The following is a 25,672-nucleotide window of genomic DNA, read 5'->3' as shown; positions in this document are numbered from 1 at the left end:
TTCAAAGAAGCATAATAATAAATTTATAATATGGAAAAAAAAGTATGCAATACCAAAGACAAAAATAACAACTGCTATAGCAATAACAATACTGTGATAATTTCATTCATCCAATATGTTAAGATAAAACAGATAATTTTAAAGCTTTGAGATATATAAAATACTAGATAACATTGCAATATTTTGGCCATTTCTATAGCACATGTCAGAACCAGAAAGCTTAACAAGTTCAATATATTTGCTTCTCAGCAATTAAATAGACTGGAATATAGTCAATAAAAACTGTGAAGTCATTAACAGTAAAAACATCTGTTTAAAATTCCCAGTACAATCTTTTAAATATGTTCAAATTAAATTTAAAAATTATAAGGTGCAAAGTTCAGCAGTAAAATCATTTATGATTTTGTAAAAAATCATTGGTTGTCATATATCTGAATTAGGACATAACTTATATAGTTTTTTTTGTTGTTTTTTTTTTTTTTTTTGCAGTATGCGAGCCTCTCACTGCTGTGGCCTCTCCCATTGCAGAGCACAGGCTCCGGATGTGCAGGCCCAGCGACCGTGGCTCACCGGCCCAGCCGCTCCAGGCATGTGGGATCCTCCCGGACCAGGGCACGAACCTGTGTCCCCTGCATCGGCAGGCGGACTTTCAACCACTGCGCCACCAGGGAAGCTCTTATATAGATTCTTGAATCAATAAAAGTTAGTTGAGAATAAGAGACCTGAGATCTGAGGTCAGGAGGGAGAAAGAAAGGATTTCCAGTCATCAGCTGTGGTGAAACAGGTCCTGTCAACTCCATAGCTTAAACCCTGATACTCAAACTTTGTGGTTCAGGCAGAGCTTCTCTGAGCAATTTTCAAAGAGGAAGCAGTGTGATTGTATCAGATGAGTAAAATTAAAACTAAAGTTTTGGTGGTGAGGATGCTGTAGTGTACACAGAATTAGAAATATAATGGTGTACACATGAATCTTATATAATAGTATAAACCAATGTTACTTCAATTAAAAAAAAAAAAAAGAATAGCAAGGCTAAGGCTCTAGAGCCCAGCCTCTTATTGGGCTTCTATTAGGTTTTAAAATATGGATTTTGCTAGCCTGTAGGGAGGGCATAAGGCTGGGGAGGAGGTAAACATCCTGCTCCACAATGTCTGTCCTTATAGCATCAGTCCCTGGTGGCCCCTGAGTGAGATGTTGGTGGGATCACTAAAAAAAAAAAAAAAAAAAAAAAAGGGTTTCAGTGATCTATGCTGCATAACAAATTACACCAATATTCCAACATTTACTAACTTAAAGCAACAACCATTTTATTATTTTTCATAATTCCTCATAATTCTTTAATCTGAACTGTACTCAGCTAGGTAGTTCTTCTGTTTCTTGTGGTGTACGTCAGGGATAGAAGGTCCCTAGTGTTCTTCCTCACTCACATGTTTTTGTTTCTCACCTGGGGTAACTCAAACAGCTAGGAGTTGGCTGGGCATTTCTCTGTACCCAGTAGCCTCTAACATGGCTATTTGGAGCTGTCTAAAAGAATGATGTTTTCAGGATAATAAGATTTCTTATATGACAACTAGCTTCCAAAAGGGAGCTTCAAAAAAGTGCAAAAGCTGAAACTTGTGATTCTTTTAGACCTTGGTATTAGACATGAGAGAGTCCCTTCTAGCATACTATCTTGCTTATGGGCAGCTATAGGGCCCATCTACACTCTAGGAGATGAGAAATAGACTCCAGCTATTGATGGGAGAAGTGAAAATGTATTTGAGGCCTTTACTACAGGAACCAAGATTCTTTTAAACTTATGATTATCTAAAGGATTGGTGTCCATTCCTAACATAATCTCTTGATCTAAGGTAACCTGCATTTGCACTTAACCAGAAGGTGAAATGAAAAGGGAAGAGAGTAAACCACCTCCCTTTGGAGGCAAATACTGAAAATTACTCTCACTACTTCTGTTTTCATTTCCTTAGCAGAACTTAGTTTCATGACCACATCCAGCTCTAAGGGAGGCTGGAAAATGTAATCTTCAGGCAGACATGTACCCAGCTGTCAAATCTGAGGTTCTTTTTCCATAGAAGGAGAGAAGATATTGTGAGGTCCAAAAGTCTCTGGAGGAAAATTTAGTGTTTAGTGTTTCAACTATATATTTTCCCTAACATTCACAGGTAGGAGCTGTGTCTACTTTATTCCTCCCTACCCTGTAGGATAGTCTTCAGAAAGCACAATGTGGAACACTGCAAGATAGTTGTGGGAAGGAATGCAGCTTTACTGGAGGGTATTTTCCTTTAATGGAATTTCCTATGAGAACAGTTTTTTTTTTTTTCTTAGAACCCTAGTTCTTTGATTGCTAACTCCCATCCTCCTTACCTAGGAGCTGTAGGCATTTTCCTAATGATGCGGCATCCTTGGATAGATATGAATACAGCCAATTGGGTGTCTGAGTGCAAAATTCAGCTGAGCTACCAGGAAAAAAAACTGTACCAAGTGTGTCTCTTCACTGCTTAACTCTCATCTTAATAAATCTCAGCAATGTTTGCTTCTTATTCAATACCCACCATCCCTCGTCCTCACACAGAAATGACTAACTATAGGCATTTTATTTAGGGAGAACAGGATGGTGTCTGTCTGAATAAGAACAAAGTAATTTCCCTCAGAGCATTTGCCAAACACATTAGGAACACACACTCCATCACTGTCCAATATGTACTTCAGTGCTCATTCACTAAGCTCATCGAGATAGCATACTTGTCTGAAAAAAGGCAAAATAGTCCTGAATTCAGGTTGTTGTTTTTTTTTTCAATAATGTAAAATAAAGATGAAAAGGGAAAAGCGAACCAGAAATCACTAAATATTATAATTTACAATGTTATCCTAATGCTTAATATTTTCTATATCTACATTTTACCTTTAAAATATATTTGATACCCCCTCCTTTTTGGTAATATCTCACACAATTTTTACCACTTTACCTTCTTAATCTTACTTCTTAAAGTTCTCTCACAATATTGTACCCACATGAACCACCTGTTTAAGTGACTCCTTATCATCCAAGTGAATCCTCTGCCTACTTGCTTTGTTTTTGTGTACCTGGCTCGGCTTTTGTACCTTTGGTATTTGAGCTATGTTGACTTGGTTTAGTTTAGTTTCCCAGAATCACATTCTCTGGAAGTTTCTGGGATAGAGTTTTCCAAAAGAAGAATTTGCAGGACATTTGGAGGATGGCACTCAGGCAGAAGCCATTTTTCTCTGATGGGCACCAAGGTCAGACACTGTGACAGGCAGATGCAGAGGTGCCAGTGGGTTCCAGCCCCAGCTCTCCTCTACTCTGTGTCCAGACCTTCCCAGATGCTGATCCTGTCAGCCAACAGCAGCTCCGGGCCTTCCAGAAGAAGCTTGGTAGTGGACCCACAGAGAAGGTAACACACAGAAATGGGATTTTCCATAGACCACCCCATGAGCTGTTTCTCTGCAGTACCATTTTAGCCACTCAACATGCCTGGCTTCTCAGATTGGTTGGTCAGAGATAAATTTTATCATCCCTCAACACTCTCCTGGACTTTTGCTTCCCAGCTCTTTCCAAAATTATTCAATATCTAATTTCTATTATACAACCCTTGATAAAAACTGCTAGTGTTTCCTCTTCCCTGATTGAACCCTGATCAGTAAAGTCCCTAAAGTGGAAAAGAGTCATACCAGCAATTGGAATCCTTACCTGCAGGTGACAAAAAAAAATACTTCTTTTGTTTTTAGTTAAGCCACTGTTCATTTAGTGTTTTCTATTATTAACAGATAAATTAATCAGAACAAATATACAGGCTCTCTCTTCACTTGTCCCAAAGAATAGAACTGCCCTCAATACCAAAATTATCCCTATCTTATCCAGGTTAATGGGAAGAAAATCAGATTCATCTTCTCAGAACTGACTACAAACTCTATATGCAAGAAAAACATAATAGTATCTATTTTTCTTACTGCTTTATCCCCAACATATAACAACAAAAAGATATATAGACAAAAAATAAATACTTATTGAATAATGAAATGAATACAAAGTGATTTATGGACAAAAAAATGGATAATTTACGAAACTATGGTCCATATTTTACACACCTAGGGTAACATTTAGCTGCTGAAAAGGTAATTCATTCTATGAATCATTTAAGCATTAAAGTGCTAGTTTTCAATTGCACTTCCATAGACCAGGGATTAAGAATTAATTCAGATGATAAGTCCCATTGAAATTCCAAATTGGAAATCATATTCCTTAAGTCATGGTTTCTACTCTAAAGTCCATAGTCTCCTGGGGAGAGTCATAAATTGCAAGGAGTTCATGAATCCATGCATGTATTAGACATTATCAGAACATTAACAATATGTATGTATTACATATTTGAATTGCTATTTTAAAATGCATATAAATTCTCTATTTTGATTATATTTCACACATATTTTAGTTACTAAAAGCATACTGTCATTTTTTTTCTATTTTTTCTATTAATCAGTAGACACTGTTATCAGAAATACGTCATCTGTGTCTCTACAGATAAAATCTTTGAAAAAAAAATGACACAGGTATCCAACCTAGTCTTCCGCCCTCAAAAATTCCCATTAAAATGTCAAAAGCAGTATATAAATAAATAGAGGATTCTGTAACAGCACTGAGAAACAGGAAAGGGCACCATCCACCAACCAAAAACTGTAGACAAGCCTTATAAAAATATAGTGCGAATGAGACCAAAATAAAAGAAAGACAGAATGGCCTGATTGAATCATGGCAACACTGAATGTGGTTGAAAATTATGTATCCCATTGATAGTAACTAGGTGGATAATGCTTTAAAAATCCACCAAGATTTCCAACAGTGGCAGAGTGGAGGCGATGAAATTCCATAGCTGTTGGCAATAAGCAAATTTCAACCTTAAGAATGAATGTTCAAACCTCATTTTAGTACAACAAAGCAGGGAGCTATTATGAGCCTTCTAACATGATACAATGTGAAATATATAGAAAATACTGACAGGTATTTTCACCAAATATGTTGAACTTGAATCTCTTTTGGCCTTTAAATCTAGCTTGAGGTTTAAAGGAACTACAATGACTACCTCAAAATCATGAAACATTAGAACAAACCCATAAAGTGTGATTTTCTGCAGGAAGGTGGACTCAAAACTTTTTAACAAATCAATTTCTTGAAGAAAAAAAAAGTCAGTGTAATGAATGCTTAAGTGACATTAGAACAACCAAATGCAGTGAGCAGACCTTGATTGGATCCTGATTGTAAAAAAAGAAAGAAAGAAACAGCAACACTTGTTGGGCATGATTCTGGTATTGTGGTTATATAACAAAATGTTCTTAGTCTTTAGAAATGAATCGTTGATGGATGATTTCTAAGTGTGGTGGGTAGAATAATGGCCCCTCAAAGATGTCCATACCATAAACCTTGGAACCTGTAATGTAGTATGTTATACTACAAAAGAGGAATTAAGGTAGTAGATAAAATTAAAGTTGATAAGTAGGTGACCTTAAAATAAGGAACTTTTCCTGTATTGTTTGGATGGGCCCAACATAATCACAAGGTTGCTTTAAGTGTAAAAGATAGCAGTAGAACATTCAGTTTCAGTGATGTGATGTGAGAAAGATCCAGAAGTCATGGCTGGCTTTGAAAATGGAATGGGACCAGAAGCCAAGGAATGGGAGCAGCTTATAGAAACAGGAAAAAGCAAGAAAATAAAATTTCTCTAGAGCATTCAGAAGTGTATAGCATTCTGCCAATACCTTGATTTTATCTCAGTGAGACTCAGTTTGGACTTCTGACCTCCAGAACTATAAGTTTATAAATCTGTGCTATTTCAAGACTCTAAATTTCTGGTAATTTGTTACAGCACCAAATGGAAATCACCATACTATGATTTGAATTCAATATATCAGCAAAATGATTAAAAAACAATTAAAGCAAATGTAAATAACTATTAATTTAAGAGGGTCCATTTTACTCTTCTATATTTTTAGGTATGTTTGAAATTCTTATAATGATTTTTTTGGTTATCATTTATACCAAATATTAAAAAAAAATAGAAACTGAATAATATGAAGTGTTGGTGAGCTGTGACAAAATAAATATCCTCATTTACATTTCACGGAATGTAGGTCAGGGCAGATAATCTGGGGATGGGCATATATACTATGTCCCTGAAATTCACCCTGGCTATATATCAAAAAGAAAAGCTCACATATATCCATTAAAGGAAATACATGTCCATGATAATTGTGGCATTATTTGTGATTTTGGGGAGTTTTAAATACCCTGGTTGTACATGATTAGGAGAGTGAAGATGTAAAATGAGCTGGATGTACATCATGTAGAGTTAGGCAGCAGTTAGAAGCAGCAAAACACAATGCAATAAGTAACACGATGCTATGTACATAAAATAAAAATGTACACCCACAAGCAATACACTTTTTAAAGAAATCATGGTGAATCTGGAGATACAGACAAAATGCACAGAAAATTCAGGGATAACTCACTAAGGATACACAGAAAAAACAAACAAAATTGATCATAACATTTTCTTTAAAATGGATGGATTTCAAGTTGACAAACAGAAATAGTAAAAACCTCCCATTTGTAAATAGTGGTAGAGTTTAGTATCCTGAATTTTCTTCCTATATCCAATCTTGCCCAACCTCTCCAAACCATCCTTCCCGCTGAAGAAAACAGATGTATTTGAAATCGAAAATAATTTAAATAGTATCATAGTGTTCCTTGCTTAAAATCCTTCCTTTGCTCTTAGGAAATAACTCAGAATCTTCAGTACTCTGTCCTCCAGACAGAGGACCAGGCTTGTGTTCCTCATGTCTCTCTCTTCTCTTCACTCCAACCCTAGTTATTTCCTTTCACTTGCAGCTTCCTGCTCCTTCCTTACTCAACACCTTCACACATTTGCTTTTCCCCTGCCTGTAATTCTCATTCTGCTACCACTTCCTCCCCAGAACACACACTCACTAGGAAACCATATATTAAATAACATCTAAAATAGAAACGCAAGGGGAAGATGTCCTGGCTTTTCAGATAGAATAAAATTCCCTTAATGCATATCTGCAGTATCTTATCCTTTTAAGTACTAATTCAGCGGAATTGAAATTTTTTTTGCTTTTGTTTTACATTGTTTAGGTTTCCATAAAATATTTCCCATCATGAGGATTTCATGAGAGCAGGGACTCTCTTTTTTTTATCAGGTAGAGTTTAGGGCCTCCTGAAACATATGGTGAATGGATTTTTAAAATGATTTATGTATGTAGACCTCTGTTATTAAAATGTTTACTCAGAAAATTAAGACAATGTCATCTACCTTTGAGAGATGAATTAAGCAAAATTTAAGTAAGGATAAAAGGAATATAATACATATAATGAATATATAAATCTAACTTTATACATCACTGAAAATTCATACTGAAAATGAAAATTCTTTTCAAATTCCTCAGTTGTTTTCAAAAAAAGATCATATTTTTTTTTTGCAGGGTTATAAATTATCCACACATTTTCTGAATTCAGTGTAAAATATGTCAGATTAATAACAAAAGAACCAAAACAAAACAAAAAAAAATCAAACCATCTGAAGTAACCAGAAAGATAAAAGCTCTTCTAAATATCTCTTGGGTCAAAGAGGAAGTGATTATGGTAATTTTAGTCTATTTAGAAAAGTACAAGTATGTGTTCCAAGAAAGAGGTGGAAAATCACTTTAGCATATTTCACTATACTGAAATGAATAACTTGAACACAAGTAAAAATTTAAAGGGGAGGGGGTACTTTCTCTAATTTGAAATCAGTAAATTAAAAAAATCCAAACAATCATCCAGATACAGTATTATTTGGACCAAATCTAAAAGGTCATAAGAAATTAACAGACAGCAGATGTCTACAAACATTTTTCTAAAAAGGATTAGTTTAAGATTTCAAGGCCATATGCTCTTCATCAGAGCAACTCAACTCAACTCAACTCAACTCAACTCAATGCCAAAACATTCACAGACAGTAAGTAAACAAATGTATGAGTCTTTGTTCTGATAAAACTTTTTATGGATACTAAAATTTGAATTTTGTAAAATTTATATATCAAAAATATATTTCTTATTTTGCCTTTTTTCAACTGTTAAAAAATGTAAGCATGTAAAAACCCTTCATAGCTCTTCAACTATACAGAAAGGTAGAGGGAAATGCACTGCAGCTTGACAATCCATGACCAAACTTTCCATCTATCAAATACAAATAATAAAGACAACAACCAGGGCCTGGGAGCCATAGGAAAAATAGGAAATAAACTGCAATTACATGTCAAGAAATAGTTGAATTTAGACATTCCTGTATTTTATTTTTTTATCACTCATTGTGATATAATAGACATATATATATATATACACACACACACATATATAGCAAAAAGATTACCACAATAAGGTTAGTTAACAGGTCCATCCCCTCACATGGTTAAAATTGTGTGTGTGTGTGTGTGTGTGTGTGTGTGTGTGTGTTGAGAATGTTTTGAATCTACTCTCTTAGCAACTTTCAAATATACAATACAGTATTGCTAAATACAGTAACCATGCAGGATGTTACATACCCAGAAATCACTTACCTTATAACTGGAAATTTGTACCCTTTGACCCCTTCACCCATTCTCCCCACAGCCCCCCACCTCCATCCTCACCCTGGCAACTACCAATCCACTACTCTCCTTCTGAATTTGTTTTTTTAGATTCCACATGTAAGTGAGATCAGAGATCATACAGTATTTGTCTTTCTCTGTCTGACTTAGTTCACTTAGCATAATGCCCTCAGGGTACATCTATGTTATCACAAATGGGAGATTGCCTTTTTTAATGGCTGAATTATATATATATATATATATATGTATAACATTACATACCACATTTTTACATGTATTACATATATATACATATCACTTTGTATTTATCCATTCATCTGTGGATAGACACTTAGGTTGTTTCCATGGCTTGACTATTGTGAATAATGCTGCAGTGAAAATGGAAATGCAGATATGCAGATATATCTTTGAGATCCTGTTTTAATTTCCACTGGATATATATCCAGAAATGGGATTATTTTATCATGTGGTCCTTCTATTTTTAATTTTTTAAGGAATCTCCACACTGTTTTCCACAGTGGCTGTACCCATTTATATTCCCACCAATAGTGTATGAGTTCCCTTTTCTCTACAACCTCAGCACTTGTTATCTCTTGTCTTTCTGAAAAGAGCCATTCTCTTGTCTTTCTGATAAGAGTGAGTTGACATCTCATTGTGGTTTTGAATTGCACTTCCCTGATGAAGTGTGATGTTGAGCACATTTTCATGTATCTGTTGGCCACCTGAATGGCAACTTTGGAAAAAATGTCTTTTCAATTATTTTGCTTATTTTTTAAATTGGATTGTTTTACTGCTATTGAATTGGATGACTTCCATATATATTTTGGATGCTAACCCCTTGTCGGATATGTGATTTGCAAATATATTCTCCCAGTACAACCATTTCCGTAGATTGCTTTTTCATATTGCTTATTCATCCTTTTGCTGTGTAGAAGCTTTTTAGTTTGACGTAGGCCGGCTTAATTTGTTGCTGGTGCCTTTGGTGTCAATTAAAAAAAAAATCACTGTCAAAACCAGTGTCAAGGAGGCTTTACTCTATGTTTTCTTCTAGAACTTCTAAGGTTCCATGTCTTATATTTGTCTTTAATCCATTTTGAGTTAATCTTTGTGAGTGGTATAAGGGGTCTAGATTCATTCCATTGCATTGAATATTCAACTTTTCCAGCAACATTCATTGAAGAGACTATCTTTTCACCACTGATTACTCTTGGTTCCCTTGTCTAATATTAGTTGACCATATATGCATGGGTTTACTTCTAGGCTATCTGTTCTGTTCCATGACTATGTGTGTAGTTATTGTAGTACCATATTATTTTGATTACTATAGCTTTGCAATAATGGTTGAAGTAAGGAAGTGTGATACCTCCAGTTTAGTTCTTCTGTCCCAGGATTGCTTTGGCTATTCAAGGTCTTTTGCAATTCCATATAAATTTTAAGATTTTTTTCTACTTCTATAAAAAATGTCATTGGTATCTTAATAGAGATTGCACTGAATCTACAGATGGCTTTGGGTAGCATAGAAATTATATATTAATATTAATTCTTCCAATCCATGAGCATTGAATATCTTTCCATTTATTTTTGTCTTCTTCAATTTCTTTCATCAATATCATAAAGTTTTCAGTGTACAGATTTTTCACCTTTTTGGTTAGATATATTGCTAATTATTTTATTGTTTTTGAAGCTATTGTAAATGAGATCATCTTCCATATTTCCTCTTCAGACAATTTGTTGTTAGTGTATAGAAATGCAACTGATTATTACATACTGCATTTGTATCCTGAAACTTTACTTAATTTGTTTTCTTGTTCTAACCAATTTTTGGTGCACCTGTAGGATTTTCTATATATAAAATCATGTAATCTCAAACAGAGACAATTTTATTTCTTCTTTCCCTATCTGGGTGCCCTTTAATTCTTCTTCTTGCCTGATTGCTCTGGCTAGGACTCCTAGTACCATCCTGAATAGGAGTGGTGAGAATAGTACTCATCTTGTTTCTGATCTTAGAAAAACAGTTTTCAACATTTCACCATTTAGTATAATCTTAGCTCTGGGCTTGTCATATATGGCCTTTTATATGAGGAGGTATGCTCCTTTTATACCCAATTTGTTAAAAGTTTTACCATGAATGGAAGTTGAATTTTGTCAATTTTTTTTTCTGCATCCATTGAGATGATCATGTATTTTTTCCTCCATTCTATGAATGAGGTTTATCACAATTACTGATTGTATTAGATGAACCATCCTTGCATGTGAAGAAAAAAATCATACTTGATGATTGTGTATGATCCTTTTAATTTGTTTAAACTGGTTTTGTTCTATTAAATTTGGTTTTCTAGTATTTTACCGACAATTTTTGCTTCTATATTCATCAGGGATATTGGCCTGTAGTTTTCTTTTCTCGTGTCCTTTTCTGGCTTTGATATCTGAGTAATGATGGCCTTGTAAAACAACTTTGGAAGTGTTTTCTCCTCTTCCATTATTTGGAAGAGATATAAAAGGATTAGCATTCTTCTTTAGATTTTTTTTTTTTTATAGAAATCACCAGTGAAACTATTCAGTCCTGGGCTTTTCTTTGTTGACAGGTTTGCAATTACTGTTTCAGTCTCCTTATTCATTGTTGATCTGCTCAGATTTCTATTTCTTCATGAGTCAATGTTGGTAAATTACATGTTTCTGGAAATTGGTCTATTTATTCCAGATTGTTTTTCAGATTGTCAAATTTGTTGGCATATATTTTTTCATAGTAGTCTCTTATTATTCTTTATTTCTGTGGTCTCCTTTCTTATATAGTCTCCTTTTTCATTTGTAATTTTATTTTTTTGGCCTTCTCTCTTTTTGCCCTGGCTAATCTAGCTAAAGGCTTAATTGTGTGTATTTTTTCAAAGAACAAATCCTCAGTTCTTTTTAATCTTTCATTTTGCCCAACCTCTTTGGGATTCTTTGGGTCTCATGAATCTGGATGCCCATATCTCTTCCCAGGTTGGAACATTTTCAGCCATTATTACGTTACATAGACTTTCTTTCTCTTTCTGTTCCCTTCCTTTGAATCTCAAAATAATACATTGTTTCTTTTGCTAGTGCACCATAGTCCCATAGGTTTCTTTTTTTTCATTTTTTTCCTTTTTGCTCCTCTGTTTGAATAATTTCAAATATTCTACCTCCTAGATCATTGATTCTTTCTTCTGTCTTGTGGAGTCTGATACTGAAGCTCTCTACTGAATTCTTCAGTTTAGTCATCATACTCTTAAGCCCTTAGATTTTGCCTTTTATTTTTTTTTTGAAGGTTTCTATTTCTTTGTTGAACTTCTCACTTTTTCATGCATTATTTTCTTAATTTTGTTTAGTTTTATGTGTATTCTGAACTTCTTTAAGAGGATTCTTCTAAATTCTTTGGCAGTCAGTTCACAGATCTCCATATGTTTAGAGTCAGTTGTTGGACCTTTATTAGTTTCCTTGGGTTGTGTAATGTTTATCTTGTTTTTCATAACCATTGATTCCTTTCATTGATTCCTTGCATTGATTTATTTGTTTAAGTGGTTCATTTGCTTAAGTGGTCTCTTCTTCTGAACTTTACAGGTATGCTTCATCAGGGAAAGACACCCACCAGTCAGTTCAGCTTGGGATACTGAACAGGTCAGCTGGTAGTGTCTGTGGCCAAGTGTGGCTTGCCAGTCAAGGTCTCAGGTGCTCCATTACCAACTGGTTGGGAATGGGGTCTCAAGTTGGTTGAGGCCATGGCCCATACTCTGAGTTCAGGGTATGTGCCAGTAGCTGGGCTACACCGGGTAGACCCGGATGGATGGAATCCACTTTCAAATGGGATTACTGAGTGAGATCTCTGGTCAGGCTGGGCTGCTGTCTGTACTCCACATTCTGGTGGGGCCACTAGTTGGACTGTGCAATCACCTCTGGACAGTCAAGGCTGCGGCCTATCTTCCCTGGCAAGGTGGTGCCAGTGGTTGTTGCCAAATCTACTGTTGGGGAGGGATAAAGCTTGGCTCTGACATTGCTCCTGGTTATATGGGTCTCAGGTGCTCCATTACCAACCGGTGTCACTACCTGGACTCCATGTTCAGATGGGGCTAGAAGTTCTATCTTGAAGTTGGAAGTTGGAGTGCAAGCAGGGCTTTGTAATCAGAAAGGTCGCTGGCTTTCCTCTGTTATTATGCAAGGTTGCTGGCCAGGCTCTCTGGTTGGGAATGGTCTCTAATTATATACTGCATTTGGGTGGATATAGAGACTGCTCTATGATTAGTTAAGGTCACTTGCTGGGATTCCTCTTGGATGAGCCCACAGGCTGTGTTCAGCAATCAGTCAAGGTTGTACATGGGGCTTCACTGCTGGGTAACATAGTAGGCTGGGCTGTATGGCTGGGCAGAGCTATAGGGAGGGCTTCAAGTCTGCCCAGAGTCATTGTTCAGGCTCAGTGGTTATGTGTGACCACAGCCAGTGCTTTACAGTTGGGAAAGTCTGCTGGTTTGGCTCCCTGCCTGAGTGAGGCTATAGGAGGGGCTCTGAAGCGGCCCAGGTCCTCTGGCCAAGCTTCCTGAATGGGTGGAAGTAAAAGCTATGCTCAGCAGTTTGCCAGGGCTGAAAATTTGCTGCCCTGTCCAAGTAGAATGGGCTCCAGCTGGTATAGTCCATTGACTAGAGCCCCAAATCAGATAGAACTGCCAAAAGAGCTCCCTGGCCAGACAGGGCCACCAGTTCAGCTCTGGAAATGGGCCCAGCTGCTGGCAGGAATCTCTGCTTGTGTAACACTGCAAGCAGGTACACTATCTACCAATGTCTGAGCACTGGTTGCTGTAAGCCTCACACCCTCTCTGTCTCTTGCTGATCCCCAGTGGTCAAGCCCCACAGATTCCCCCAGTGATTGCCATAAAGAAAGACCTGAGTGGGTCTCCCAGGAAGCGTCCTGCAACACTGGAGGAGCTGTATGTCTTAGTTAGGTTCTCTTTTCCCCCTGGAGAAACCATAAGACCAAGTGGGCCCTCTCTGTGACACTCTGTGTTGACCTAGTGGAGGGGCGATGTGCTCAGTGTGTAGCCACTCTTTTACCCTTCTAATGTGGCCCTTCTTGATCTCTATAGTCCAGGGGTATACTTCAGCCTCACCCCCCAGGTTCTGGCATTTTCACACTGGTTATTTGTCTAAGGATAGTTGGTCTTCTTATGAGGGGACTGAAGTCTGAATGACTTATGTTGCTATCTTGATAGCATCATTATTAGCAATTGATGTTCCTGTAATTTATTCAAATATATTCTTTGACCAAGCACAGCAAAAACACAATTTTCTTTTTATTTATTTTTTTGTTTGTGTGTTTTCTCTTTTTATGGACTAACTTTTCTAACTGGAAGGAGTAAATCCTGAAGATGGAAGTGGGCTGGAAGAAAAATATGATCTGTATTTCATTGATTTTAAGATGCACATTCTCTCACAAGAGGCACACACAAAATTGATTTTTATCTCATTATCGGTAGTGTTTTATAATCTCTGTCAGCCAGTTGAGAGTCTTGAAATAGTTGTCAGTTCCTGCACATACACAAGCTTGGTCATTCCTATTTTATTTTTCAATGCAATTGTTTAATGTGCTTCATTGTTACTACATGTGTTGAGTTTAATTGCCATTTAAAATGGCATTACAAAGATTACACTATGAGTCGTTCTTAAAATGAAATGTCTCTGTGATTACGCAGAAGGGTTCAGAAAAAGAGCAGCCAAACAGTCAGTTTAAATGAATGAAACAAATCTTTGTTGTTGGAGGAATGATACTGATTCCACATTTTGTTGTAAAACAACTTTCAAATATTATGTGGAACCTAAGAAAAGGCAATACCCACAAGTAGATGAAACAGAATTAAATTCTATTTCTGAGATACATGCATAGAATTGCTAACACATTATTACTATACACAAATAGCAATGCAACTAAATGTAGGTGAAATTGCCAACTCGCCTACAATAGACTGAAGACATTTCAAAGCAAAAGGACACTTGTGTGATATATCTTTAAGGCATTGAGTTATGGTTAAACTTTTTTTCTTCATTCTTAATGAAGGGTCTTATAATCAATTGAGTAGTAGAGTTGATAAAATATGATAATACATCAAAAGGTAACTTTGAAGGGGCTGGCTAATATTGACTTAGGGAAAATAAAACTTGTAGTATAAACTTGAATGTGCAGATCGTCTTTTCCTTTTTCCCAGATATTACTCAAAAGCAGCTACTTTGAAAAAAATGTCCCCATTTTTGGTTCCTTATCTCATCTATATTTATTCTAAACTGGTTAATGTTTCTCTAGCATTATATCCAGTGGTGCATTCCATCACAGAATCTTTTTTCTTTTCTCAGTTTTACTTTTTGTATGAATTTGTAAATTTTCTATTTCATTTATCCACTTTAAAAAAATGATCTTTCTGAGAAACTAAACAATTGTTCATATTTACTATGTTCATTTTCTTTTTTTTCTCATCTTTACTTACTGTTTTGCCTTTATTATATCCTTTACCTTACTTTTTCCCATCAATAAATCTATCACCCTATAATGGGTGCCCTCACCAGTTTCTGATGGAAATATTTGCCAGAGTTCATATCCTGAGGCAACAACCAGACCTCTCTGGGAGATTCACATTGATTCCCTTACTTGTTCACTTTGGAAAGAACCAGCCAGGAAGTTCTCCTTGTCTTATTGTCCAGTCCACAGTCAGCTATTATTCTAGCAAGTATTTGTGTATATACACATTCCTAATCGGCTGATCGATATTAAAGAAATAATGTGTTATATAAGTTATGAATATACAAATTGTCATTCAATCAGGATGCCTTAGAGAGTAATAGAATGAATATTTTAAAACAAATAAAAAATTGCTTCATGAGGATACAGAAAATGGAGGAGCCTAAGTAAATGTGATACAAGAAAAGAGGGCTGTTTATAGAGAAAATGGCAAATGTTGAGATTTTATTTATATAGATTGTACTATATTCATTTGTCAAAGAATATTTTACTAGCTAGATGTGAAGAATTTGTGAATGACTATGGCTGTGTGTTTAAAGGAATATAATGCTGACTACCTGTCCAATAAGAGCAACTGATGTTTAAAATGAGGAGCTAGATGAACAACAGAGAGACCAGCTTTCCTAGTGTCATGGAGATTGTCACTGTCCTGTCAAACGATTATACATGTGAAGGTTGCTGAGGAAATAGGCTGTGAAGGCTGGGTAAGCTTAATCTGATGGATGGAACTGTAAGAATTCTAATATAAGAGTCAATCAAAAGCCACTCTTTTTTTCTTTTTCATTTATAAGATTTTGCCATACACTTCCCTGCATCCCAATACTCTGACCCTAATTTGTCATTTTATCAGAATGTTTAGGAAAGTTATTCCAATAGTTGGGATGATGTCAGCTGAGTTACTTTAACTAAATTGCCTTGGTCAAGTCACTTTGTCCCTCTGGGCCTTAGTGTATCTAATTGTAAAATGAGAGATGTTGCCCAGGAAAACACTAATGGTTATTGTTATTTGTCACACTTGTGAGTCTTTATTCTGGATACAGTCTGGAAAAGGCTAGTTATTGCTTCTAAGACTTTTCTTGCCCCATCTGTGTCCATCATTGGATCTTCCCACTGTTCTATTATAATTACCAAGTACTTATGGAGACTTTATAAAACAGCAAGATCTTCAAGAAGTAAGCAAATATAGAAGAAGCTCAAATAAAAACAAAAATAGCCTTTTGGAATGGAATTATAAAGTGAGGTGGTAAAAATGCCTTCAGTAATTGGGGTTTGATAAAATAGACTTAACATTTAGAAAATAAATTAAATTGGATTGTTTATTCCTTAAAACAATGTAAAATAAAGTAAAAATGTATTACAAGTACTTTGCAAAAATATTTTTATAATCTTAGAGTTACTATATTTTTTTAAGTATGTCATGAAAGCCAAAAAGCATCAAGGAAAATATCAAATTCACATGTCCAAAATAGAAACAAAATCAAAAGACAAATAAAAAAATCAAAGAATAGATATTTCCATTATATGTAAAATGTTGCTCTAAAAATATATGAAGTGCTTGTACAAAACAAAAAATGGTTTGTATCCATAGATAAATAAGCCAAGACAACATCTGGAAAATTTCAACTAAAGATATAAAATCCCTAATAATCATATGAAAATAGTGTAACTATCAAAATTAACAACAAAACTGTTGATTATCCATTTAAGAATTAAAAATGTTTAAAAAAATCCAGATTTGGTGAAATTATGTGAAAACAGACCTTTTACTACACTTTTGTCGAAAAAAAATCAATCTAGTGTCTGCAATTATCACAGCTTCTACTCTTCTTTTAAGTGGGAATTGTAGGTTAAGCCAGGGTCCAACTCAGGCATAGATAGATGCCATACTATGTTCCTACCTCTCTCAAAGAACAAAGTTTTCTCTCTGACCTTTATTCAAGAAAAACAAAAAAAGAAAAAATAAAAGCTTTTATAATGTTTTATTTAAGTTATGAAGGTCCTGCCCTCAAAAATCAGCAGGTTTGGCCCTATAGGTTTGAATCTCATATTAAGTTCAAGGTTATTAAAGTTTCTTTTCTCCTATTAATCTATTTTGTGTCAACTTTATTATTAGTCCAGCCACAATAACTCAATAGAGGTGGGGGGGGGATTTCCCCCTCCCAAACAGACCTCTGGGAGGTAATTAGCCTTAGATGAGGTCATGATGGAGGAGCCCCATGATGGGATTAGAGCTCTTACAAGAAGCGGAAGAGATACCAGACTTTCCTCTCTCTGCCATTTGAAGACAGAGTGAAAAGGGTGACTGTTTTCAGGCTAAGAAGAGAATCCTCAACAAAAACTGAATCTGCCAGCCCCCTGATCTGCATTTCTTTCTTCTGAAAGAACTGTAAGAAATAAAGTCTGTTAAGCTACACAGCGCATGGTATTTTATTGCAGCAGCTGAACTAAGACAATTACCATTGTTTCCCTGAATTGTTTTCCTATTTTAATCTGTCTTCTACAGAATTACTGGAATGATTTGTTAAATCGTAAATACCATCTTTCACAGTTTTCTGCTTAAAACACTTCAGCAATTCACCATAGCCTTCAGGACAAACTCAACCCCCTCCCCAAATTGACCTATAAGATCCTTCCTGAACCCCAGACACCTCAGCCTCATCTCTGGCTTTCAGTCTAAACATACATATTTTTTCTGCAGTCATTCAAAACTATATAGGATCACACAATCACTCCTTTGAGTCTCTGCCATTTTGTGTGTGTGTGTGTGTGTGTGTGTGTGTGTGTGTGTGTGTGTTTAAAGTGTCCTTCCTTATTTTTGCCTTTTAAGGTACCAAATCTATCCTTTGGTACTGAATTCAAATTCATCAGCATCAATCCCCTCTCTTACCACTAGATTGTTTTTAATACTGAATTCTAGTTAATATGTTTATTGTACCCACTCTGTGCTAAGCATTGTGTAGGCATTGATTATACAAGGTTGAATAAAGGAGGCACTGATTCTTGCCTTCCTGAAGCTTAAAATGACCCTCCACTTTATTCTGGTAGCAATACACTATCTCCATTTTCACACTTCTTGTAAGTTTCTCTCTTATACCAGTATGGCAGTCATAATGTTTTACTTCCCTTCTTGTCCACAGCATATAAGTGGTAGCTGGTACCTAGTAAAAGGCTCAATGAAGCTTTTATTGCATGAATAACTTATGATTCTGTGAATTAAATTGTTAAGAAAGTCTATATGAAAGATACTGAATTTAGGATGTGCTGAAATAGTTAATTTGGAGAGTTAGGAGAAGGAAAGACATTGCATAATGGGAACACTTATTTAAGGTTTGTGTGGCATTAAGTAATAAATTAATCTCTCTATATCTCAATTCCGTCGACTGTAAAATTAGGATAATAATATCTACCTTATAGGGTGTTTGTAAATATTAACTGCACAAGCTGAGGTAAAGGGCCTAGCATAATTCTAGGTGCATAGTGAATAAACAATAAAGAATCATCCTCATTGCTATTATATAAGGTATATCCGTTCTTTGGAAGGTTTTAAAAGGAATGAGCTGAAGTTTTCAAATGATTGCTGTGAAAAATGGCACTGTTCCAGATGTGGATAACTGCTATTGTTTTAGCTCAATCTAAAATTTCACAAAGTAACAATTTTCTAACAAAATGTAGAAGTGAGTAATTGATATTTATGTTCATTTTAATTACTGTTTATAAGTTATACAGTTAATAGATCTTAAAATTGAGTGCATTATATTGAACAAAGCTTAAGTGTAAGAACATGCTACAGAAAGTTAAGTAATTTCTGATAAATTGTTAACTCTAAAGGCTTAAAAGACGCTTTAATTATTGAAGATAAATATCATAGTTAAAAAACAGGAAAAACTAGAATAGATTTTTTTTAATTCAAAGGCTATTATACACCAGACGCACATTGCCTCAAGTCCTTTATGTGTATTGTTGCATATATATTTAAGAACCTATTTACAAAACAGAAACAGACTCACAGAGTTAGATAATGAACATATGGTTACCAGGGGGAAGGATGGGAGGAAGGGATAGTCAGGGAGTTTGGGATCGACATGTACACATGGCTATATTTAAAATGGATAACCAATAAGACCTACTGTATAGCACAGGGAACTCTACTCAATATTATGTGGCAGCCTGTATGGGAGGGGAGTTTGGAAGAGAATAGATACATACATATGTATGGCTGAGTCTCTTTGCTGTGCCCTTGAAACTATCACAACATTATTAATTGGCTATACTCCAATATTATAAAAAGTAAGCTATAATCTAAAGAAGACGTACAAATGCTCAATAAATATGTGAAAAGGTGCTCAATAATATAATCCATTTTGGAAATGAGATAATACTTCACACACACTAGAATAGCTACATTCATTGGAATCCTCTTACACTGCTAGTAGGGATACAAAATGGTACGGCTGTTTTGGAAAACAGTCTGGCAGTTCCTCAAAAGATTAAACAAAGAATTACCATATGAACTGGCAAATCTATACCTTATTATCTAACTAAGAGAATTGAAACTATATTTTCACACACAAGACACACACACACAAACCCTTGTATAGAAATGTTAATAATGGCATTATTCATAATAGCCAAAGAGTAGGTACAACCCAAATATCCATCAAGTGACAAACAGATGAAAAATAATGTGATATATTCAATCAATGAGATATTGTTTATCCAAAATGGAATGAAGTACTGATACATGTTGTAACATGGATGAACCTTTTAAACATGCTAAGTGAAAGCAGCTACTCAAAAAAGGCCACATATAATATGACACCATTTAGATGAAATGTCCAGAATATGCAAATCTTTAGCTATGGAAAGTAGATTAGTGGTCACCTAGGGCTGAAGGGATGGGGAAAAATAGAGAATGATTGCTAATGGGTAGTGTGTTTCTTTTTGGGATAATCAAATGTTCTGCAAGATTGATTGTGATAATGGTTACAGATGATTGTAACTTTGCGCAAATTCTTAGTGCAGATTCACGGCCTTCTTTCTCAGCCCATGACTCTCAATTTTGTCCTCATTCCCAACCAAACACAAATCCTAAAAGAATTGTGACTGTCCAAAGCCCTGTAAATATTAGGAGAGCATAGGGTTCAAAGCCAACTAAACCCAGGTTTGAACTCAAGCCCTGCCCTTACTAGCTGAGTATATGTTTGCTCTTCAAATTTTAGTTTCTCTCATCTTTGAAATGTTGATAATGACCATGATCCCAAAGGACTTTTGTGAAGTAATGTGTGTATGTGTGTGTGGTATAGATATACATATATAGTCTACAACATGCACCAGAAATGTTAATTTTTTTTCTCACATTCAATGACCCTCACTTCCACAACTGAAACAATGACTCCAATAATTACTATTTGATCTACGTTCTCAAACCACCTCAGCCATCTCCCTGATGGACTAACCTACTTTGACAAATGCAGGGCCCTTGTGTTGTGCTCATAACTGTGGAGACCAAAGCAGGCCTCTAACAATTCCACATTCTAATTACAATGTTGGAGGAGTTTTTTCCCGCATCACCCAATTCCAGACACTAACTGGATATAATAATAACTCCATTCAATTCTGACACTATCTGTGCAGAATAGTATCGGATTCCACAGGTTAAGGGCTCAGGTTCCAGAAGATTGTTAATTGCAAGTCTAAATTGTCACCTGTGCTTCTGCCTGATTGGCTACAAATTGGAGGTTCCAATGACCCTCTCACGGGTGTCAATTAATTTGCTAGAGAGGATCACAACATTCAGAGAAATATTTTATTTACTAGTTTGCTAGTTTATTGTAAAAAGTATAACTCAGGAAACAACCAGCTGGAAGAGATGAAGTAGGGCAAGGGTGTGGGAAAAAGGGCTCAGATTTTCCATGCCTTCTGTGAGCACACACCATTCTCTAGGAATCTCAATGTTTTCACCAACCCAGCAGCACTCTAAACCTGGTCCCCCTTTTGGAATTTTTAATGGAGACTTCATTACATAGGCATGCTGATTAAGTAATTGGCCATTGGTGCTTAAACCTGAAACCTCTAGCCCCTCACTGCTTTCCAGAGGTTGGGGATGGGACTGAAAGTTTCCAACCTTTTTTATCATCACATGTTTAGTTCTCTTGGCAATCAGCCACACCCTCAGGGTGCATCCCCCAGATCACCTGATTAATCTAACAAAAGACAACAGTTATTGCTCCTCCACACGTAGGAAATTCCAAGGGGTTTGAGACTCCATGTGCCAGAAATGGGACAAAGACCAAATATTTATGTCTCATTATAAAATCACAATATCACAACCTCACTAATCAATTGTTGTACTCCTTCCTGCTGAGTATAGATAGATGTGGCCCAATTTGACATAAGAGTTAAAGCATATTTGCAACCCTCTATTAGATTCTCATGAGAGAGGCTTGAATTCATACCAATGGCAATGAAGATATGCTAGTTACATCTACAGTCACTTCAGGAGACAAAGCATATTCTTTTATTTTATAATACATGTTTGATCTTTTTATTTTAGTCATCAATAAGGAGTTCAAAATCTAAAAACAACAAAAAAGACACACAAAAACAGAATGCGGTATTATAATATGTACATATATGTATGTATATGCTTATACACATTCACAAACACACACTAATTGTGTGGTAAATGCAATTTTATGCTAAGATGACAAAAGAGAGTAAAGTACTAATTGATTTTCATTTCCAAGTAAACTAAATATGAAAGGTTAATGTGAGCTTTAATCAAGTTGGAAGGACTCAGAAAATGCAGGGCTTGAGTTAGACGGGCCTTTCATGGTTTTAATATTTGGATATATATATTTTTAAAAAGACATTGATATTCTAGGTTATGATACTTGCATGAGCAACTAAGAATCCTAATTAGGGTAAAGGTGAGACCACAGTGAACTGAGACCCTAAGGAAATAATGGAGCTATCAAAGTCCCTTACTATATCCATATATATATATATATATATATATATATATATATGTATATGTATATCACATATATTTGCAGTACAAACCAAGAATAATACTGAAGATAAATCATGATTTATCTTCATTTAAATGGTGAATATAAAGTCCTGTTTATATGACTTATGGAGTCTGAGAAATGCACATTTCCTTTTGGAGCGTTAACAAATGAGTGAGCACTCAGATCAAGAGAACCATTAATTTAGGAAGAAGATACACTTGATCTTGTACTTAATCAAGAAACACATTTCCCTAGATTAAAAAAAAGAATCCAAGGGAATTAGGAATGCAAGGTCGTCTCCCATGCAGAAAGGTCAGAGCAAACCCAAGGCACTTTATAAAATTGGCAAGCTTGGCAGAGCGGTATGCAAGGACTACTATTTCCACAGCAGAGCTGGATGGCTTGGGAAAGACAGGGAGAGGAGGATCTTACCACATTACTCTCTTATTTTAAAGTCTGCAATGATAACTGTTATCCAAAGCAAAGGTTTTAAACATTTTCAAGCATCTAAGACAGAATTTCTCAACTTTGGCACTATAAGTATCCTGGTCTGGATAGATCCGTGCTGTGATGGCCTGTCCTGTGTATTGTAGGATGGTTAGAAGCATTCCTTAGGCCTCTACCCACTACATGCCAAAAGTATCCCTACCCCTAGTCATGAAATGTCTCCAAACTGGCATTTTCCTCGGCTGCAGAGGTGGGATGTACAAAATCACCAAACAGTGAGAATCACTGCTCTAAGACCTATTGTGGCCCTCCCATCTCAGAAACATATTTTATGTACAGCAGAATAAAAGTAGATCAGATCTTAGGTCATTGCCACACACACACTCTCCTTTCACCACTTAAATGCCTTAAGAAAAGCATACTCTCTACTTCTTCACCTTTATGAGTCCATTATAACTCAGCTCAGATCCTAATTCCTCCTGAAGCCTTTCCTGATGATACTAGTTTCAATTAGCTGCCTCTGTTCTTTTTCTCACTCATACTTTTTACCAATCATAGAATTTGCCATGCTGCATTGCAATTCTTTGTTGACTTACCTGTCTCTTTTCCTAGCAGGGTTTAAGGTCAAAGAATTCTTTCTTGTCCATCTCTTAATACATGAAGCCTTACATAAAAGTGCTGTGAAAAAAAAAAAAAAAAGACTACTGAGTGAAGGAATGGATGAATGTGAGATTTATATCTCTGCTATGATGCATAACTTAAAGAAATTGGAAAGATGAGATATGGACATCGAATAATCAAAGAATCAAAGTAAACCATCTGATATTCAGAAAGTGAAAAAAGGACCTAAAGACTTCAGGAGGGAGAAACATAAAGTTTGGACAGATTTGTTCTGTGAGCAGTGCACCGAAATATAAATCACCACCTCTGGGTTCTCTTCTTTGGAAAGTGGATTACTTTGCATGAATCTCTCTAATAGTGGGAAGCCAGGGACCTAGGCAAAGTCATCACGTTGTCAAAGCTTAGGAATGGAAAACTGTTAGAGTTGGAATGAGCCACCACACATTTCTAGTCTCTTAAGAAGATTGTTTTTTCAATCTCTTTTATCGAATTATTATTTTAGTAGTTTAGGAGAATTGTGTCTACTTTATGTTGCAAAGATGATCCATTCAGATTACCTAAAGATACTTTGCCCATAGCCAAACCTTCTCTTTTCTAATGTTACACATTTCTAGTACCTTTAACTATTCTTCACCTGTGCCTGGTTTCCTGGACTGCCTCATCAAGCTATATTCAAATGAGGAAAACTTGGAGTACATTGTTGCAGTTTTAGATTCCAGTTCAATTATTCATCGTAGGAAATAGTAAATTTCACCCAGGCTTTATAATATTCTCCTTCACTCATCCATAAATTTGAAGTCATTTTTTTCTTCCTTAGATTCTTGTGAGGAAAACTCAAAATAATCTAAAATTTTTTCAACTTTTGATTGGCACTTAGCAACTGCTTCATAAATGTCAGTCTCCATGTTTCATATCCACCCCGTGTTCCTCTTTCTCTTACACTCTCCTTTGATTTATTATGGCAAGTTACCTATGAATAATACCCTTAAGAGAATTACTGCCTACTCTTTTTTTTTTTCATCATTTTGCCTTCTTTTCAGAATTGTCCTCACCACTCTTACATCAAAACAATCAAAGAGGGCTTCCCTGGTGGCGCAGTGGTTGAGAGTCCGTCTGCCAATTCAGGCGGACGCAGGTTCACGCCCCGGTCCGGGAAGATCCCACATGCCGTGGAACAGCTGGGCCCGTGAGCCACGGCCGCTGGGCCTGGGCATCCTGTGCTCCGCAGCAATGGAAGAGGCCACAGCAGTAAGAGGCCCGCGTACAGCAAAAAACAAAACAAAACAAACAAACAAAAAAACAATCAGAGAGATTTCTTTAAGTACTACTATCACTAATTAATTAATAATAATAGAGACCCTAAAGTGCTTCTTCCAACTCTGTCTTTTGAGGAAATGGTCTATGTTCAAGGCCATCTCCACTTCAAAGCATGCTTATTTGACTATGGCATGATACCAGAAAAATCATCCACACTGCTGCATACATATGCCTACACACAGGGATATAGGGGAAATATACTGGGTAAAATTAGGTAAAAAGAGAAGTAAAAGAAATTGGAACTCCATACAAAGACTATAATACAGTGAGTATAAAATTATAATTGTTTCTAAATACAATCTGCTGGAGAACAAGGACAACAGCTATGTCGTCTTTGTGTTAGGGAGTCAAATGGTAAAAATTCACAGATAGAAATAAGGGTTGAGATGTTGCAATGTGTAGAGTAGAAACTTGAATAATATTTATAAAGCATTATGTAAATAGCTATAATATAATGGCTAGATATGTTTTAGAACAAATGATTAGGCCATATGGAAAAATATTTAAAAGGTCACATCTCGTTTCCTTAGAAATTACTTTGCTTACTGAGCAAGTAGTAAACAGACATACATGCAAAGATAAATGCTTTTCTCAGACTCCTGTTTTTTTTTTTTTACTTTTTTAACCACGAAAAATAGGAAATCTGAGTTATCTATTGGTACATAACAGATTATCCCCAAATGTAGTGGCTTAAAACAACATGCATTTATTATCTTACAGTTTCCTGGGATCAGCAGCTTGAGAGTGGTTTAGATGGGAGTTTCTGGCTTGGGGTCTCTCACAGGGTTTCAGACAAGCTGTCTGCTGGGCTGCAGTCTTCTGAAGACTTGATTGGGGTTTGAGGTTCCACTTCCCAAAGGGCTTACTCACCTGGCTGCTGGCTTGGGGGGGTCTCAATTCCTAGTTATATAGGTCTCTCTTCAGGGCTGACTTAGTGCCCTCAAGGTATGGAAGCTGGTTTTCCCGAGGGAAAGAGAGAGAGAGAGAGAGAGAGAGAGAGAGAGAGAGAGAGGAGAAATCAAGACAGATAACACAGTACTTCTTTATAGCCTAGTTTCTGTGTCATACACTGTCAATTACCGTATTCATTAGAAATGA

This window comes from Phocoena sinus, chromosome 13 (assembly GCF_008692025.1).
Source record: "Phocoena sinus isolate mPhoSin1 chromosome 13, mPhoSin1.pri, whole genome shotgun sequence".
NCBI lineage: Eukaryota > Metazoa > Chordata > Mammalia > Artiodactyla > Phocoenidae > Phocoena > Phocoena sinus.
Note: the sequence above shows the minus strand (reverse complement) of the source record.